The 21,108-nt window shown below is 38.8% G+C and overlaps 1 protein-coding gene across 2 annotated transcripts in view; it reads right to left on the bottom strand.

The window, feature by feature from the left end:
• Nucleotides 1-21,108, bottom strand: part of NUDT3 (nudix hydrolase 3) — a 107,860-nt gene that overhangs the window by 25,292 nt on the left and 61,460 nt on the right. The window lies entirely within an intron of this gene.

The raw sequence follows: 21,108 nt of genomic DNA, 5'->3' as shown, positions 1-21,108 counted from the left end.
TATCACAGTATGTATAGTCTATATTATGGATGCTCTGGGATTTTTAATACCTCTTTTTAATACCTCTTTTATAGTCTATATTATGGATGCTCTGGGATTTTTAATACCTCTTTTATGGCTTAACATAGGGTTACTTTTTTATAATTCTTTCATGTGTGCTTAAAAATTTACATATTCTTCTTGGATGCAAGATTATTCCTCAATATAACTATTTGATCAACCCTATTAATTGTTACTCAATCCTTTTTTTTTTTTTTTGCTACTTTTCCTATCAGTTTCTAAATGAGATGTTTTAGTCTTCAATATGGCTGGAGATTTGTCAGCTTTTCCCCATAACTCTGTCAGTTTTGCTTTATGCCGATGAAGAGCTTGCCAGGTACACACAAGTTCATGACTGCTATCTTGTCCTGGCAGATTGTTCCTTTTATCAATATTAAATGTTCCTCTTGTCCCTTTAATGTTTTTCACCTAAACTCTGTTTTGCCTGATATTATAGTTACTATCTCAGTTTTCTTATGGTTAGTATTTGCCTGATATATCTTTTTCCAGCCGTTCATTCTTAGTCATTCAGTATTACTGTGTTTGAAAACAGCATATGGCAAGTTTTATTTTTTTTTAAGTCTAAGTACGTGTCTATTAATTAGTCAGTGTAACTAAATATAATCAAGTTACATTTATTGTGATTTAACCTGGAAACTTAGCTTTAATACTGAGCCACATGGGGTCCCTTGGAGATAAGTTAGAATCAGAATCCTTAAATTTACTTCCTGTGTAGCAAGCTCTGCACTAGGCAGTTTGCGTTTGTAAGTTCACTGAATTAAGAGGAAGCTGTTAAGTGGCACTTTAGCCAGATAAGTTAGACCTGTCCAGGTCCAGTGGCTGTTGGTAGTTTAAAGACTGAGGAGTCTCTAGAGGCAAGGATTGCACTTAGTATTTGCTGAAGCCACTGTGAACTGTATTGGAGTCAACGGAATATACTTCCTGATGACTAAAAATCCTTTCCTGGAATGTGGAGCTGGATGGGAAAGCAAATACATCTGTTTTGGAAGAGTCATCTGGAATCAATTCATTTAGCAGAAGGCAACTGGCTCCTATCCCAGTAATTCAGTCTCTACTCAGGTTTCCAATAGAAACCAGCTCAAATACAGTACTATAGTCTCTAACTGGGCAGATTCTAATCTCCACATTAGACCACTGAATTAACTATTTATCAATGTGTAGCATTCAATTATGTGTGATAATGTAGACAGATAAATTGAGTAAAAAAATATCTTTTTTTAACTTCCAACGTTTAAAAACAACAGCTGAAAGATAATTTAGGAGTAGTTATTTGCAGTAAGAGAGCTAACCTTTAAATTCGGTTCTCCTAATAATCTTAAAATAAAAAAAAATCAATTCCTTGATTTAAAAAGTGATTCTTTTAAAAAGCTGCTAGTGTTTAAGATAAATCATAAATAAAAATGATTTAATTTATAAACACATGACCTACCTGCGTTATTTTATTTTATTTTTATTTTGCAGTACGCAGGCCTCTCACTGCCGCGGCCTCTCCTGTCACGGAGCACAGGCTCCGGACGTGCAGGCTCAGCGGCCATGGCTCACGGGCCCAGCCGCTCCGCGGCACGTGGGATCCCCCCGGACCAGGGCACGAACCCGTGTCCCCTGCATCGGCAGGCGGACTCCCAACCACTGCGCCACCAGGGAAGCCCTACCTGCGTTATTTTTGATGGGGGATATATCTATTGAAAGAAAGATACTCCTATTTAGCATCTTAGATGATTAGTTTAAACAAATAAAAATATTTATAGCATTACTTCAGAGTCAAAGGCAAAGAGGAGATATAATTCTAAAAATAATTTTTTTTTTTCGGTATGCGGGCTTCTCACTGCCGTGGCCTCTCCCGTTGCAGAGCACAGGATCTGGACACGCAGGCTTAGCGGCCATGGCTCACGGGCCCAGCCGCTCCGCGGCATGTGGGATCCTCCCGGACCGGGGCACGAACCCGTGTCCCCTGCATCGGCAGGCGGACTCTCAACCACCGCGCCACCAGGGAAGCCCCCTAAAAATAATTTTAAAACTTGTTAACGTGCAGGCACACCTTGTTTTATTGTGCTTTGCAGATGTGTTTTCTTTACAAACTGAAGGTTTGTTGGCAACCCTGCGTCAAGCAAGCCTATCAGTACCATTTTTCAAGAGCATTTGCTCACTTTGTGTCTCTGTGTCACATTTTGGTAATTCTCAAAATATTACAAACTTTTTCATTATTATTATATTTGTTATGGTGATCTGTGACCTTTGATGTTACTTCTGCAACTCGCTGAAGGCTCAGATGGTTAGCATCTTTTAGCAATAAAATATTTAAGGCATGTACATTGCTTTTTTAGGCACAATGCCACTGTACACTTAACAGACTACAGTATAGTATAAATATAACTTTTACATGCACTGGGAAACCAAAAATTTGTGTGACTCGCTCTACTGTGCTATTTGCTTTACTGCATGGTCCAGAATCAAATCCACAACATCTCCGAGGTGTGCCTGTAGTGGTATACTGACTAACCATAGTAACACTTCTTTCTCCTAAGACCTCATTAAAATGGAAGTAGAGGAATATGACTGGAAAGGAGGAACTGCAAGAAAGGAGATTTCAAAAAAAATTCCAAGAATGTGCAAAGTGATGAATGAGGGTTGAAAGATGAAGAAAAGCAAAAGAAGCCAGCTTAGCTTCCAGACTCCGGAGAGATTCAAGGATAGGATATGGCAGGAACACAGAGAGTGAGAAGGGGTCCTGAAAGCCAAAGGTCTAAATACCAAACAACTATCCCCATACATGGAGAATGGTCTGGACCCAGGCATCTATCACCCAGACAACTCTGAGGGCTCTAATCGAAGCAGAAAAACAGAAAAACTGGAAAGAACTACTGTAGCTTATATGTCTATACACATCCCCAGAATAAATCCCTCCTATTGTGGCACTCTTTTAGAAAGGTCCTGGCACAACTGCTCCACTTCCCTCCACTTCCCTCCAGGTCACTCTATATACCCACCCATTTACACAGAGCTCCCACTCAGCGCTGCTACTGCCTCAACCCTAACTGTGATGAGACAACCATGGGTCACGAGACATACAAGGAAAGTTGCCAAAAGAAAGATCAAAATAAGTTAATGAAAATTGGCTCTGGTCAAAAGAAAAATTCGAGAAACAGAAGAAAACTTGGGGAAAATTAGTTATCCTTTAAAGAAATTAGGGAAGCTAAACAAGCACAAAATGTATGTAAAAGCAAACAAGAATAAAAATGGTATCTTAGACCTTAAAAATATGACTGCTGAAATAAAACACTGATTAGAAGAGTTAGAAGGTAAGTCAATGAAACTTCCCAAAACATATAAAAGAAAACAAGGAGATGAAAAATATGACCAAAAAAGAATAAGAGTAAAGGCTCAGTCTAGAGGTTCTAATATTTAATTAATAGAAATTACAGACAAATCAATGAGATACTTCAAAACCTCAGGGGTAAAGAGAGAGAAAAAATAGGTTATCTCCAGAGGAATAAGAACCAAACTGGTATCAGACTTATATCCATAATATTGATAATAATACTCTTAATTTTAAGCAACAGTGATTTTCTTTCTTTCTTTCTTTTTTTTTTTGGTACGTGGGCCTCTCACTGTTGTGGCCTCTCCCGTTGCGGAGCACAGGCTCCGGACGCACAGGCTCAGTGGCCATGGCTCACGGGCCCAGCCGCTCCGTGGCATGTGGGATCTTCCTGGACCGGGGCACGAACCCGTGTCCCCTGCATCGGCAGGCGGACTCTCAACCACTGCGCCACCAGGGAAGCCCGCAACAGTGATTTTCAATAAAAAAAATTCTATTTAGCAACACCTACAGTGAGACAGTGAAAGTGTGAAGCAAGAAATAAGATATTACCTACTGGGTGTTTTTTTTACTTAAGGAATATTTCTTTTCATTCAAAGTCTTCCAGTCCTATTTTATTTTTGAGCCATGTACCATGAACAAATATTATTTTGATACAATTTTAGAACTCAAGGGGGAAAAACATCTTTTAAGACATTCTATTAATAGATGGATAGGTGTATTTATTATGCTTGACTCCCTCAGTCTTAATTTCCTTCTGTAATAACCAACACATAAGGAAACACTGAATCTTAGCAAACTACTGGGCAGATAAGAGTGGAGTGAATGGAAAAGCATCAACAAGAAGTGAAACCTGTGAGGAAAGGAATCTCTGCCCAGCGCCCCGACACACTCCCTGTAAACGCCCCTGACACACACATACACAGTCCTACTAAACTCTGCATGCATGAAGCAGAGGTTAAACAGTCAGCAGAACTCTAACCTTGTAGGGTATGGGGAACAGGGGTCCTGTAAGATGAATCAGTTTATAAGGAGCGAGCTTGGCAGGCTGGTTTAGTATGGGTCACTGCTGAGGCAGATGAGCTGGAGAAGCTATTGTCAAGAAGAAGAGACTGTTTCTAAGGAGAAGATTCATAATCATCAGAAGTATTTATTTCAGTTATTAACTAACAAACAAACTCAGACTTCACTCTAAAAATGAGTACTCAGAGAAAAGTGAAACATATGGAAAGATACTAGTTCAAAAAAAGGGAACCAATCTGATGATTTAAGAAACAAGGTTATTCCAAGAAAAAACTAATTCTTATTCAGTAAGATTCAAGATGTTACAATTAGAAAAAAAAAAAAAAAGGCAAGCTGTCACAAATACAGAGCAATGTGAAGTCAGAAAACAGTTCTTAAATAACATCACCATTATTATTAACAAACTAATAACCCTAAAAAGGCAATCAATGGTTAACCGGATACAGCAGAAAACTAGAGACACAGAAGGCCAAAATTTGAAGAATTCTCCCAGCACACAGAGTAAAAACGCAGAGATCAAAATTATCACAAAAGATAAGGGGGACTTCCCTGGTGGTGCAGTGGTTAAGAATCCGCCTGCCAGCGCAGGGGAGATGGGTTTGATCCCTAGTCTGGGAAGATCCCACGTGCCACGGAGCAACTAAGCCGTGCGCCACAACTACTGAGCCCACATGCCACAACTACTGAAGCCCGCACACCCAGAGGCCATGCTCCACAACAAGAGAAGCTACTGCAATGAGAAGCCTGCACATCGCAAAGAAAAGTAGCCCCCACTCGCCACAACTAGAGAAAGCTTGTGCTCAGCAATGAAGACCCAATGCAGCCAAAAATAAATAAATAAAAATAAAAAATAAATTAAAAAAAAGATAAGGGAATATAATGTCATAGGAGTTTCAGCAGAAAAAAATGAAACTGATGAAGATGGGGTAATAATTGAAGAAGAAAAGATATGAAACTCCATACCAAAAGGGCTTGCCAAATAGGAGGCATACTCCAGTGACATCTCTGCGCCAAGAATAAGAAGAAAAGTTTTCATGTGTTTACATAGGTGAAAATTGTTTTGATACCAGACTTTTCCTCTATAACACCCAATGCCTGAAGCCAAGAGTCCTGAGGAAAACGATTATTCAAGGAGTCTAATAATTAGGCAAACCATTCATGTGTGAAGAAAAAAATTTTTATCAAACATGTAATGACTCTAGTATTTTTCTTATAAATAATTACCAACTGGGGCTTCCCTGGTGGCACAGTGGTTCAGAATCCACCTGCTAATGCAGGGGACACAGGTTCGAGCCCTGGTCTGGGAAGGTCCCACATGCCACGGAGCAAATAAGCCCGTGTGCACAACTACTGAGCTTATGCTCTAGAGCCTGCAAGCCACAACTATTGAGCCCACGTGCTGCAACTACTGAAGCCCGTGTGCATAGAGCCCCTGCTCTGCAACAAGAGAAGTTACTGCAATGAGAAGCCCGCACACTGCAATGAAGAATAGCCCCCCCCCAAAAAAGAATAGCCCCCGTTCTCCTCAACTAGAGAAAGCCCGTGAGCAGGAACGAAGACCCAACACAGCCAAAAATAATAAAATAAATAAATTTATTAAAAAAAAGAATTACCAACTGGTTGACTATAGTCCTCATTATAACTCACCACCAAAGGTAAACAATTGAACTGAACCACCTGGTCAGTGTTATAGTAACAGATAATACTTTTATTTATTATTATTTTAAAATAAATTTATTTATTTATTTTTGGCTGCATTGGGTCTTCATTGCTGTGTGCGGGTTTTCTCTGGTTGCGTCGAGCAGGGGCTACTCTTTGTTGCAGTGCTTGGGCTTCTCATTGGGGTGGCTCCTCTTCTTGCAGAGCACAGGCTCAGTAGTCATGGCCCGCGGGCTCTAGAGCACAGGCTCAGTTGTTGTGGCGCACGAGCTTAGCTGCTCCGTGGCACGTGGGATCTTCCCGGACCAGGGCTTGGACCCGTGTGTCCTGCATTGGCAGGCGGATTCTTAATCACTGCATCACCAGGGAAGTCCAATACTTTTATTTTTTGAAATCCCAGGTTTGCTTCCTTGATCTACTGCAAGGGCAAAAGTAGACAAGAAACCAGGTCTCAAAGCATGCTCTGGAGCATTATCATTGGCCAACAAGTCATCAGTCAACCAATAATGCATGAGAAAAAAAGCACACAAGAAAGAAGAATATATTGGAGGCAAGGAGGGAAAGCAAGAAAAAGCTGTAATTAATGAAAGTAATAAAAATGATTGGTCTTAAATTTAAATAATTATTGTTATGGTTGTTATCAATGTAACAAATAACTTTTTGTATTTTCAAGAATAATATCTTATTAATAATGATAATCTATACCCAAAGTTACAAACTGAAACAAATGAGAGCTGGGCAATAAAAGGATACTAGTTATGTGTGTGTGTGAGTAGACTGTTTTATCTGGTTGGAAAAATAAATACCTGTTCAAATGTGTTATTTAAAAGTAAAGGAGGAAAAAAAAAAAAAAAAAAAAAGTAAAGGAGGGCTTCCCTGGTGGCGCAGTGGTTGAGAGTCCGCCTGCCAACGCAGGGGACGTGGGTTCGTGCCCCGGTCCGGGAAGATCCCACATGCCGCGGAGCGGCTGGGCCCGTGAGCCATGGCCGCTGAGCCTGAGCGTCCGGAGCCTGTGCTCCGCAACGGGAGAGGCCACAACAGTGAGAGGCCCGTGTACCGCAAAAAAAAAAAAAAGAGTAGCTCCTGCTTGCCACAACTAGAGAAAGCCCACAAGCAGCAACAAAGACCCAACACAGCCAAAAATAAATAAATTTATAAAAAAAAAAAAAAAAAAAAGTAAAGGAGACTTCTAGTTTCTGGTAAAGCATGTAAGGAGCTTAGAAGGTCCCACACTGTCACAACAACAAATAAAAGCTGAACAAACTGAAAAAATAACAACTATTCTTAGATTTATCAGAAAAGTGAAGCCAAAGGGCAAACCACTGCCCTCAAATTGGAGAGACAGCCAAATCAGAGAATCTCAATTTATCAGAGCAGAAACCACCAAGGGAAGGGAGTGAGGGGTGGGGAGGAAGAAAACCTAAACTGTAACTGATCAATCACTGGAGGTTCAAGGACTAGCCTAAAATCTTCAAGGGGGGCCACCATGCTTTTTGTGTGTTTTACCTCCAGAAGCTCTAACCAGGTTTTCATAGTGAATACTGGACAAAAATCCCCTCCTGCTTCTGGAAAGGAGAAAAATAGCCATTTTTAAATACTCCGTAACACTTTGCTCTTCTTAACAAAGGCTGACTTCAAGAGAAACTATTTTACCAGAGCCTAATCTATTGGGGTTTTATCAGAGTCTAGCCAACTTGGGAGAAGGGAAATACCCAATTACAGCCCCACCATCCATCCTGTCCCATCTTAAGTGGGGGTGGGAGGGTGAGGAGCTGGAACTACTAAGAAGCACTTCTGAAGTTCATAGCCCAAGGACACAGGCTCACTGAAAGACAGAGACCTAATCATCACAGGACTATAGAATGCACAACTTAACCACTATACTACTAAAGGCCTATTACCACAGCTCCTTACATCCAGTCATCACGTTCAGCTTTCAACAAAAAATTACTCTTACTAAAAGGAAAAAACACATTTTGAAGACACAGAAAAGCATCAGAAGCAGACTTAGATATGGCAGGGATGCTAAAATTACCAGGCCATGAAAAAGAACCATGATTAATATGCTAAGGATTCTAATGGAAAAAGTAAGAAACAATGGCTAACACAAGCAGAGAGAAATTCTAAGAACGAATAAAAAAGTAATGCTACAGATCAAACACACACTGTCAACAGAAATGAAGAATATCGTTGATGGGCTCATTAGCAGACTAGACATGGCTGAGAAAAGAAACCTTGAACTTGAGGAAACGTCAAGAGAAACTTTCAAAACTGAAATGCAAAGAGAAAAAATACTGGGGAAAAAAAGCACACAGAACAGAATGTCTAAGCACTGTGGGACAACTATAAAAAGTGTAACACTGTATAATGGCAATACCAGAAGAAGACAAAGGAACAGAAGCAATATCTGAAGCAATAACGACTGAGAACTTCCCCAAGTCAATGTCAGACACAAAACCACAGATCTAGAAAACTCAATCAGGATAAATACACAAAAAGTTATATCTAGCTGGACATACTATATTCAAATTGCAGAAAATCAAACATAAAGAAAAAAAATCTCAAAAGAAGCCAGAGGAGGGTGGGAAACAGCTTACCTATAGAGGAACAAAGCTTATAATTATATCCAACTTCTCCTCAGAAACCATCCAAACAAGAAGAGAATAGAGTGAAATATTTTAACGTGTTGAAAAGAAAAAACCATCAACCTAGGTACTCTTTAAAGTGAAGACAAAATAAAGACTTTCTCAGACAAACCGAAGTCGAGAGAACTTGTTGCCAACAGACCTGTCTTGAAAGAAGTGCTAAAAGGAGTTCTTTAGTGAGAAGGAAAATGACAGAGATTAGAGACTCAGATGTACACAAAGAAAGGAAAAGCATTAGAGACGGAATAAGAAAGTAAAATAAAATCTTTATTTTTCTTACTCTTAATTGTGCTAACAGACAATAGTTTGTTAAAAATAATAACAGCGGGACTTCCCTGGTGGTCCAGTGGTTAAGAATCCGTCTTGCAATTCAGGGGACGCCGGTTCGATCCCTGGTTGGAGAACTAAGATCCCACATGCCGCAGGGCAACTAAGCCTGTGTGCCACAACTAGAGAGCAAGCATGCCACAACTAGAGAGCAAGCGTGCCACAGCTACAGAGCCCACGGGCGTCACAACTAGAGAGAAGCCCGCACACTGCAACGAAGAGCCGGCAATGCTGCAACGAAAGATCCCATGTGTTGCAACTAAGACCTGACACAGTCAAAAAATAAATAAATAAATATTAAAAAAAAATAACAGCAACACTGTATTCAACTATGTATGCACAGACATATGCATGAGGATAAGTGAAATGAATGACAGCAACGACAGAAGGGAGGGGAGGGAAGCATTAGGACTATTTTGTATTATAAGGTACTTGCATAACTTGTAAAGTGGTATAGTGTTATTTGAAAGTGGACTTGGATCAGTTGTAAATGTATATTGCAAGCTCTAGGGCAATCACTAAAAAAGAAGCATAACTGTTATGTTAAGAAAGGAGAGAAAATGGAGTAATTTATTATAAAGTACTCAACTTTATAATACACACAAAAGGCAGAAAAGGGTGGAAGACAAAAACAGAAACAAAAAATAAGGGTAACAAATAGAAAACAGTATCAAACATGGTAGCTATTAATTCAAGTATATCAATAATCACTTTAAGCATCAATGACCTAAATATATCAATTAAAAGACAGATTGTCGGGGGGACAAAAAAATAATATGTTGTCTCCAAGAAACCCACTTTAAATATAAAAACACATATAGATTAAAAGTAAAGGGATGGAGAAACATATACCATCTAACACAAATCTAAGGAAAACATAAGTATCTATATTAATTTCAGAGAGAGCAGATTTCAGAGCAAGGAAAATTATCAAGGATAAAGAGTATTTACATAATGCTTCATAAGAGTGTTACATAAGGGGTCAATTCTCCAGCAAGAGAGCATTATGATCCTTAAAAGTACATGCATCTAACAACAGAGCATCAAAACATGTGAGGCAAAAACTGACAGAACTGCAAGGAGAAGCAGATGAATCCACTATTACTGTTGGGTGACTTCAACACTCCTCTACCAGAAATGGACAGATCAGCAGGCAGACAGGCAATCAGATATAATTGATATTTATAGGCTACTTAATCCAATAACAGCAGAATACACATTCTTCTCAATTTCACATGGCACAGTCACCAAGATAGACAATATTATGGGCCATAAATGACACCTTAACAAATTAAAAAGTATAGAAATCATACAATATATGTTTTCAGGTCACAATGGAATTATGTGAGAAATCTTTAACAGGAAAGGTAGCTGGAAAATCCAAAATACTTGGAAATTAAACGACACAATTCTAAAAAACACACAGGTCAAAGAAGAAATCGCAGGGAAATTTTAAAACACTCTGAATTAAATGAACATAAACACAGAGCTTACCAAAATTTGTGGGAGGCAACAAGTAACAGTGCTTAAAGGTAAATTTATAGCACTGAATGCATATATTAGGTAAAAAAAAAAAATCTAAAACCAATAATCTAAGCTTCCACTTTAGAAAATGAAGAGCAAATTAAATCCAAAGAAAGCAAAAGAAAATAAGCAATAAAATTCGGTAGAAATCAATGAATTTCAAAACAGAAGATCAATAGAGAAAAAACAAAAAAACTAAAAGCTGATTCTTTGGAAAGATCAATACAACCAAGTTTCTAACAGGGCAAACCAAGGAAAAAAGAAGACACAAATTACTAATATCAGAAATTAAAGAGAGGACATCACTACAAATCCCATGGACATCAAAAGGATAATAAAGGAATAAAATAAACCAAGGAATACTATATCCACAATTCAATAACCTAGACGAAACAGACCAAGCCCTTGAAAGATACAATCTGCCAAAACTCACACAAAGGACAACCTAAATAGGCCTATGTCTATTAAAGAAATTGAATCAATAATTAATAATCTTCCAAAACAGAAAGCATCAGGCCCAGATGGGTACACTGATGAATTCTACCAAACATTTAAGGAGGAAATCATACCAATTCTCTATAATCTCTTCCAGAAGATAGAAGCAGAGAAAATACTTCCAAACTCATTCTATGAAGCCATCATTACCCTAATACCAAAACCAGACCAAGACATTACAAGAAAAGAAAACTATAGGTAATATCTCTCATGAACACAGATGTAAAAATCCTCAACTAAATCTTAGCAAGTTGAATCCAACAATGTACTGATATTAAAAAAAGTATACACCACAAGCAAGTGGGATTTATCCCATGTATGCAAGGCTGGTTCCATATAAAAATCAATTAATGTAATCCATCACATCAACAGGCTAAGGAAGAAAAATCACATGATCATATGAATAGTTGCAGAAAAACCACATGAAAAAGTTCACCTATTTATGATAAAAAAAAAACCTCTCAGTAAACAGAGAATAGAACTTGATAAAACTTGGTAAAGAACATCTAAAAAAAAAAATCTACAGTTAATATCAAAATGAATGGTGAGAAACTAAAAGCTTTCCCACTGAGATCAAGAACAAGGCAAGGATGTCCCCTCCCATGATTCCTCTTCAACATTTTATTGGAAGTACTAGGATAAAGTCTAGAATAATGAAAAATTAGAATCAAACTAAATGCTCAACAAAAAACGATCAAGCAAACTATGGTATATTTAAACACGGACTATTATATAGTCTTTCAAAATAATCATTCACATGTAAGCCTATTACCACAAAAGGATGTCCACAATATAATGAGCTAATGGAATGGCTAAATTCCCGTATTATTTTAAAAAAGAAATACACATATTTTTAGATGTGTAAGCATGTATGAAATTACTAAAATGTTAACAACGGTTATCTTTAGGTGATGGAAATATAAATGACTTTTTGTTGTTGTGTATTGGTTATTTCTTAAGGTTTCAATAACAGACGTAAGTTAAGTGATAAAGCAAGTACAGTAAATTGCTAATGGTAGACAGAATCTAGGTAGTGAGTTATATGGACGTTTACAATAAAATTTTTTCTGTGTGGCAATATGTCTGAAAATTTTTATAATAAAATACTGGAAAAATTTTCAATCTTGAAAAATTACAGGACAAAAAATCATTTTAAAATCGAAAAATAAAGTATCCCCCTTTGCACTTCAATCTTTTTGACACTTCACAAAATATGCTACAGAAAACTCTTAAAGGTGGTGGTGGCAGCATTTTTGCCAATCATATGAGCATTAAAAAAATGCAACAATAAAACAATTTAAATAAACCCAATGCCAAAAATATAAATCAATTTTCTTTCCTAAATATATATTCAAAGCAACCTAAAATGCTCATATAGTTCAATAATCTCACTAGCATCCTCCTGATGAGGGTATCGGGAATGGGAGTGGGGGAGATGAGGGCTTTAATATGGTTGGTATGTGTACAGGCTTTGGAATCAAATACACCTGAGTGGTCAAGTCATGCTTTGCTGTGTGATTCAGGTCAAATCATTCATCTTTTCCAGTAATAATAACAACTAGTGTTTGAGTTCTTACTAAATGCCTACCTATGAAGCAGGTATTATCATGATTCCTACGTTCCAGAAAAGAAAACCGATGCTTAGAGATGATAAATAATTTGCCAATGCCACGCAGTTACGCGGCAGCACCAGGATTTGGACGTAGGGGTCTTTTGATTCCACAGTCCGTGCACCTACCAACCATACCAATGTCCTCCTCATCTCTGCTGCTGAGAGAATAAATTAGGACACCTTCTGGAGGGCAGGCAAGATTATATAAACGGAATCTTAAATCATTTTTTGAGTTTGCAATAACTGAGGGTGTATTACATAAATCTGCCCTCTAGACTACCTGAGAATCTGAAAAAATAGTATGAGGATCAACTTTAAAAAGGAGGGGCTTAAGAAAAGCTGGTCTAGCAATTTTAAGTGATTCTGGTGTTCTTTACCTGATAGGCCCCTCAATTTTCTTACCAATAATCTAGGTTTTATTTTAAAGGCAAAACTGGCAATTTCAGTTTGAAATGACAAAAAACTTCATGTTGCCAAGTATCACTGTAAAGGTGATCTTGCTATTTCTGAAACATTTAAAACTGCATATATTTAATTCACTCAACAGGGATGAACAGTTTATTTGAAAGCAGCAAGAAACTACAATTGCATTTCTTACTCTCCATCTGCTGTTGAATGGCATGCATTTAAAAATTTTAGCCATTCTAATAGGTGTGTAGTGGTTGTTTCATTGCTGGATGGCATTAAAGGTTAACTCATTTAGATAATGTACAAGAGTTAGTATATTTCAAACATACATATTCAAAAGAAAAAAATGAAGGCTTGAATGCTAGCTATGCTTGACCAAAAGTGTAGATTTAAACCAGATAACCTCTTGATGTCCTCTTCAACAACGTGCTTCCATAACCCTATAAAAATAAATTCCACTTAACATCATAGTCCTTACATAGACAGGCACAACCGCTGTCTACAGATCTTCTCAGCAAGGTCCTCATTCAGTTTCGCACCCAGAACTTTGCTGGTCATACAGGCATAAATAGTCGATCGTCTTTCTTTCAGCTCTCATAAATTTCAGTGAAACCATGTCATGGAGGAGCTCTTGGTTGAAAATGATACTCTTCCCTTCTTTAACTGCCTCCCTCTCCATTCTAAAAAACCACTTCAAAAGCTCAGCCCTTTTTAGTGTTTTTATGACTTACTTTGAAACCAAAACCATATCTGTTCTAGGGCCTGACATGGAGCCCTACCAAATCTCTAAACTGATAAAACTGGCTGTTCAGATGGCATCCTAGACAGCCCATTTATGTCCTCAAGTCACTCCTCAACCCCAAAAAGGAGTAAAGAGAAAGAAAAATCAAGCCAAATGAAATGAACAACTGCCACCTCATCTGGATTGTTTAGTATGGAAGAGCTCTAAATGAGCAAGAATGGCAGGTAGACAGATGGAAAAGGTATTTCATTTGGCACAGATGTAAATGTGTAGACCTGCTGGGTATAGTACAAACACATTATATCTGTTTTTTGAAACTGTTTATTTCCCATCTTCAATACTATGGTATTTCTTCACCAATAAAGGGCAATTACTATATAAAGCATTTGGAAAAACCAGCAGGATGGAGGCTCTCTACTCTAGATTCAATGTCTAAGACTGTATATACCACGGTGATTACAGGCAGAAGGAACAGCAAGTCTGTTGCTGGAGGAGCAGCAAGGGTGCTACCATGGTGGGTGAAGCACAGTGATCAAGAGAGAGGAGTGAGAGATGAGGTGCCAGAGGAAGCCAGATCACAGGCCACTCTAAGGCTTAGAAGGCCTTCGAGTGACATCATCTGACCAGGTTTTTAAAATAGGATCATTCTGCCTGCTTTGCTGAAAATAAACTTAAAGGGGTAAGAGTACAGGGGGGGGACCAGAGGAATTGAGGTGAGAGGTGACAGTGGCTTGGACCAAGGTGGTAAAGACAGAGATTGTGAGAAGTGGTTAGATTCTGCATATATGTATTTTGAAGGTAGACCCAACAGAATTGGCTGATGAACTAAATACTAGGTGTGAGAAAAGAAAGAAATCAAGGATGACTCTTAGTTTTTTGAGTTAAGCAACTGGAAGGATGGAGGTGACATTTACTGAGATGGAGAAGACTGCTGGAGGAGCAGCAGTCTTGGGAGAAGATAATGGGATCACAAGTTTAGTTTTATACATCTTAAGTTTCAAATGCCTACTGGACATCCCAATGGAAATACCAAATAGGCAGGTTAAGGAGAGCTGTGGTTGGGGATGGATGGGTCATCCATCCACCCATCCACCAACCTACCTACCCATTAACCCAACTACCCACCTACTATATTTAAATCCTTGAGATTGGATGAGACCACCAAGGAGTAGATGAAAGACAAGGAAAGAAAAGACAAAGAACTGAACTTCAGGACATTCAGCCTTCAGGGAGGAATCAACAGACAACTCAGATGGAGGAGAAAAATCAGAAAAGTGTTGAGTCCTGGAAGCCTAGTAGATAAAGTTATTCAAGCTTTTTTCTCAACAGTATTCTGTTCCCAATCTTTGATTCTTCCCGCTGAGGCGCCAGACATCATGGACAAGCCATCCCTGCTGCATGCTGTCTGAATTCATGTCTCACAGAAACTATGAGATAACATGATTATTCTTGTTTTAGGTTTTGTGAGGCAGCAATAACTAACTGTTTCTAAATACACAACTGTGTCAGCATCACCAATAAAAGAGTTCACATAAATCTATCCAACTGCAATACTCTTTAGTTCTCAGGGAGATTAGCACATTTGACGATTCTTCATGGATTACTTCTATTCATACTCCTTTAAGGATTAATCTAGTCATCTGGAAACAGTAAACTGTCTTGATGATCTCCATGTGAACCATCCCTTGCCCCAATAACATTATCTTCATCAATCATTCTAACTTAAATTAAAAAAAAAAATTCTTTGAAGAACAAGATCAAGTCTCAAGCCTAAAAAAAAGCAAAAATAAAAACAAAAAATGTAACTGAAGCTTTGTCATCTGCCCCCAGCGATGGCTTTGCTTTCATTTCCTTGCACCCAAGAAGACAATACAGAACAAAATTTCAGCAATGCTAATTTTGATCTTTCTGAACCCAAATATATCCCCTTAGAATTCCTCGGGGGATTATGGCTATGCCATTAAGCACTTTAAATACTGACTTTTTCAACTGCTTGATCTCTTCACGTTTCTGCCCAGACTCTGGGGTTGTAAAAAACTAAAAAAAATTTAGATAAAACAAAATTTCCCAGGGGCTTCCTTCCAGTCCAACTTCGTCCCCCCAAGGCTATTTATTTACTTATTTATTTACTTATATGATAATTCTCTCTCCAATGACTTTATTTATTTATATATTTTTGGCTGTGCCACACAGCACATGGGATTTCAGTTCCCCGACCAGGGACTGAACGCGTGTCCCTGCAGTGGAAATGTGGAGTCCTAACCAACCAATCCATTACTCCAGTGGGGTTATTTAAAATAAGGAAAAAGGGGGGTGGGGAGGGAGGAGGAAGAGGGCTTTCTTTTAAAGAAGAATTTCAGCTTAAAAAAAAAAAGAATTAGAAAATCACTGTTCTTCAGTCTCTGCTCTTTTATCTGATTTGGTAAGGTTCAGCAGTAGATGCTAAAACTGTTAGTTGAAAGACTGCTGGGGGCTTCCCTGGTGGCTCAGTGGTTAAGAATCCGCCTGCCAATGCAGGGGACATGGGTTCAAGCTCTGGTCCGGGAAGATCCCACATGCCGCGGAGCAACTAAGCCCGTGTGCCACAACTACTAAGCCTGCGCTCCAGAGCCCGCAAGCCACAACTACTGAGCCTGCATGCCACAACTACTGAAGCCCGTGTGCCTAGAGCCCGTGCACCGCAACAAGAGAAGCTTCTGAGATGAGAAGCCAGTGCACCGCCATGAAGTGTAGCCCCTGCTCTCTGCAACTAGAGACAGCCCGCGCGTGTAGCAACAAAGACTCAACACAGCCAAAAATAAACAAATTAAAAAAAAAAAATGTTGGGTTGTTGGGAGACAAGAGATTCATATAGCCTGGAAGAACTGTTCAACAGATTACTTACCAATTTTGCTACATAAGGAGAAATGTACTTCTACAATGGAGAGACTGTCAGTTATTACCTGATCAAACGTTTTATCACGAATGGCAAGGCAGCCTGACATTATGTGCCTCATGACATTAAGTATTAGGAAGTACTTGACATCACCTATGCAGCAACTTGTCAAAAATGCTTACCCTAAATCTAATCAAGCCTCTAGACGTGCGCTATTCAAAATGGTAGCCACTATCCACATGTAGCTACTGAACTTAAAATATGCCTAGTATGACTAAGGAACTGAATTTTAAATTTTATTTAATTTTCATTCATTTAAATAGGCACATATGGCTAGTGGCTACCACACCGAACACCGCAGATATAGAACACTTCCATCATTTCAGAATATTCCACTGGACAACACTGCTCTAGACTAAGTTGCTGGAAGTACAGAGGATAAGGAAATAAGTTAAAAGACACCTGGAAGAAACAATCAAACAAAACCATAATATGAGACATTCTATCAGACAATGATCCTGGACTCTTTTAAAAAGTCAGCATCATAGTGAGCAGGGTGTGAAAAGGCTAAGATTATGGTTCTATTTATTGTATAAATATATCTATATCATTTAGCCTGAAACGACATACCTCCAATTGTATGTGTGAGGAAACAAACAGATATAATAGACATTTCATGATAGTTGGGGACATTTGAATACGGAGTAAATATTAGACGATGTTATGGAATTATTATGAATTTTCTTAGGTGTGACAATGGTATATAGTTATGTAGGGGACTGGCCTTATTCTAAAGAGATGCATGCTAAATAAAGAACAGAACTTAGAGGTAATGTGCCATGATAGCTACAGCTTATTTTCAAACGGAATGGCCAAAAAAAGGGTATGGATATAAACACAGAGAGATAAAGCAAATATACAACAAGTCAACAGATATTATACCTAGAAGGAGATATACAGTGTTTGTTTCACTCTTTTAAAACATTACTTACGTGTTTGTAAAATTTCTTAATTAAATAGTTGGAGAAAAACTAATCAGCCAAGGAACTATGGTAACATACCATCATCTTTGTACTGTCTGGCTTTTCATTCTGCTAGGAGCATGTATTACTTTTATAACCAGAAAAATGGTGAGCTGAAGTAGTCACCAGCTTAATTACTTAAGTAATCAAACTGGCTACACTAATAGCATCGCTAAATGCTAGAGTGAGCACTTAAAAGCCCTCAGAATAAGAGTCCTGTTCAGATTATATTGTTTCTATTCTTAATATTAAAATTTTTACAAATAGCTCTAATGGAAATTCCTAGTCAAAAACAGCTGTGTAGGACTTCCCTGGTGGTGCAGTGCCACCTGCCAATGCAGGGGACATGGGTTCAATCCCTGGTCCAGGAAGATCCCACATGCCGCGGAGCAACTAAGCCCATGCACCACAACAACTGAGCTCACACGCCACAACTACTGAAGCCCACGCGCCTAGAGCCTGTGCTCCGCAACAAGAGAGGCCATTGCAATGAGAAGCCCACGTACTGCAACGAAGGGTAGCCCCCACTCACCGCAACTAAAGAAACCCCGTGCGCAGCAACGAAGACGCAACACAGCCAAAATTAAATAAATAAATAATAAACTTTAAAAAAAAGCACCTGTGTATTTAAACAAGGTCAATAACATAAATATGTAATAACATTTTGAATAACACTTTTCATAAAGCCAAGAGTATCCATTAAGTATTTTTACAAAAGCCAAAATGACAGTCACTAAAAATTCTCAATCATTTTAAGGTTGACTCCAGAAGTCATCGTGGAAGTAACCTAGGAGTAGCCATTTACCATTTCGAGGCAGCCTAGGAGCAGAGAGGAGTCCTCCTCTGAAAGGAGAAAGAGGCCTCCCTTGCTCTGGGGCCAGAGTTGAATTACATTCTCGGTCATGTGAGCACAGAGCAAAAACTGAGCACAGGGATTATCACAGCTGCCTCAGCCAAGCCCTTCACTGGAGGCAGTGTCTATGCCAAGGTCTCCTTTCATCCCTGAACTGTAACTGAGAGGAAAGGCCCTTTCTAAGTTCTCAGCTGCCAGAAACAGGAGATTCAATACGGATTTACTTAAGGGCCTTTGCCAGAGATCCGCGGGATTCAATCTGTACTCTAACATAAAACGGCCTCACACCAACGGTTTTCCACCTAAGACATGGTATGTTTTCTCTGATCATTTTATATATTCAAAATGACTTCTTCTAAGGAAAAGTTCTTAACTTCTTTTGCTATATTTCTGTGTATATGCTTTTCTAGGACCACAGAATAAACATGTTGCCACACACAAACATGTATCCCCATGTTAGGTGAACAAAGGTTTTCCTGAAATGTTTTACCACTGAGGCACATTTCCCATTAAATTCTTAAAAAAGAATAAATTACCAGGATAAGATAATTAAATATAATGCCTTAAGAGACATGACTCTTACATTTTATAATGCTTTGACCAAAGAAGCTAAAAATATCTATCTTTTTACCAAGTAAAAATAAAGACATGGTAGTACTTATAAAAACACAATTTTTCTTGGGGAAAGTGGCATCCATCATTGTTGTACTTCGTGGTTTCCACCTGAAGACTTTGAGTGTAGGTGGCAAATGATAAGTGTTTAAGCTTATTTTCTTCCGAACTTTTTATTTTGAAAAATTTCAACCATAGAAAAATCCTTTGCCTACTTTTGAAAAAAATTTTTTAAATTTATTATTATTAATTTTTTGGCACGTGGCTTGTGGGATTCTAGTTCCCTGGCTGGTATCGAACCTGGGTCCCCTGCAGTGGAAGCATAGAATTCAAATCACTGGACCACCAGGGAATTCCCTTAAATCAATTTTAAAGATAAATCTATAGGTGCATATAACATACATGTACATTATTATTAATAATTCATTTTCATGTGGTTTTTAAAATTAAAAATTAAATAATAGAAATTCAGAAAATGCTACCTAAATAAAGCCTGCTTTTCAACAAACAAATGGGGTTGGTTTGTGATCTCTCTTGATTTACAGTAATTTACATCTGGATATATTTTCTCATATTAACATTTCTATTAAACAATGCAGTATTCCCAAGGTTAAAAACCTTTATTTGCCTTCATTTATCATTTAGGAGACTAAAAAATAAAACTATCTTCTTCCAAGAGCTTGGAGCTTCTCAGTTCAAAATAAAGTAAAAATCTGCAAAACAGATCATCCACCTAATTAAGAACACATCTTTTGGTTGTTTTCCATTATGAGCCTTTTAGTACTACTACTGCTGTTGTTTTAATCTACTATGCGTATATTATTTGATTGACATTTTAAAAACGAATTTTAAAAAATTAGTTGCTTACGTTGAAAGATCAGGAGATCTCACATAAGAATCCAGTTTTTGGGGCTTCCCTGGTGGTGCAGTGGTTAAGAATCCCCCTGCCAATGCAGGGGACACGGGTTCGAGCCCTGGTCCGGGAAGATCCCACATGCCGCGGAGCAACTAAGCCCGTGTGCCACAACTACTGAGTCTGTGCTCTACAGCCCGCGAGCCACAGCTACTGAAGCCCGCAGGCCTAGACCCTGTGCTCCGCAACGAGAAGCCACCGCAGTGAGAAGCCCGCTCACTGCAACAAAGAGTGGCCCCCGCTCGCCGCAAGTAGAGAAAGCCCGCGTGTAGCAACGAAGACCCAATGCAGCCAAAAATAAAATAAATTTATAAATATATATATATATATAAATAAATCCAGCTTTCATGCTTCTCTTAAAACAGCACAGTCACACTGCGTCTTAATTGCCACATGAAAACTACCGGCTGGGCCTGAAGAGGACCGTCTCTGGTCTAGGGTAGGCTCTCCCCACTTTACCAGAGCTACACCCACCGTCAACTGCCTGACTGCTTCCCTACAAGCTTATGAGCTGGAGACCCCTGGTCTACATTACTTCCCCCTGTTTTATTTATCATGTTGAAATGACTGAAATTATTCTTAATATATTATGATATATATTTTGTGGTTAAAGTTCTAAATAAAAAAAAAATTAACATATTTCCCTAATAAATTCTGTGATACACTATCCCCACCTTCCATTCATAACTGTTTAGGCTGGGCCAAAAAGTAAAGATGAAAATACAACACAGTCACACAGAGCCTTCACTTTTTTTTTTTTTTTTTTTTTCAGTATGCGGGCCTCTCACTGTTGTGGCCTCTCCCATTGCGGAGCACAGGCTCCGGACGCGCAGGCTCAGCGGCCATGGCTCACGGGCCCAGCCGCTCCGCGGCATGTGGGATCTTCCCAGACCGGGGCACGAACCCGTGTCCCCTGCATCGGCAGGCGGACTCTTAACCACTGCGCCACCAGGGAAGCCCCAGAGCCTTCACTTTTTTCTCCACTCCAAACAGAGTCTAACACTATGAGCTAAGAAAAAGGC

This window comes from Delphinapterus leucas, chromosome 10 (genome assembly GCF_059928025.1).
Source record: "Delphinapterus leucas isolate spDelLeu-1000000601 "Yukka" chromosome 10, BTC_Dleu_Yukka2, whole genome shotgun sequence".
NCBI lineage: Eukaryota > Metazoa > Chordata > Mammalia > Artiodactyla > Monodontidae > Delphinapterus > Delphinapterus leucas.
The sequence above is the reverse complement of the archived record's forward strand: the minus strand, read 5'-3'. Positions and strand labels throughout refer to the sequence as shown.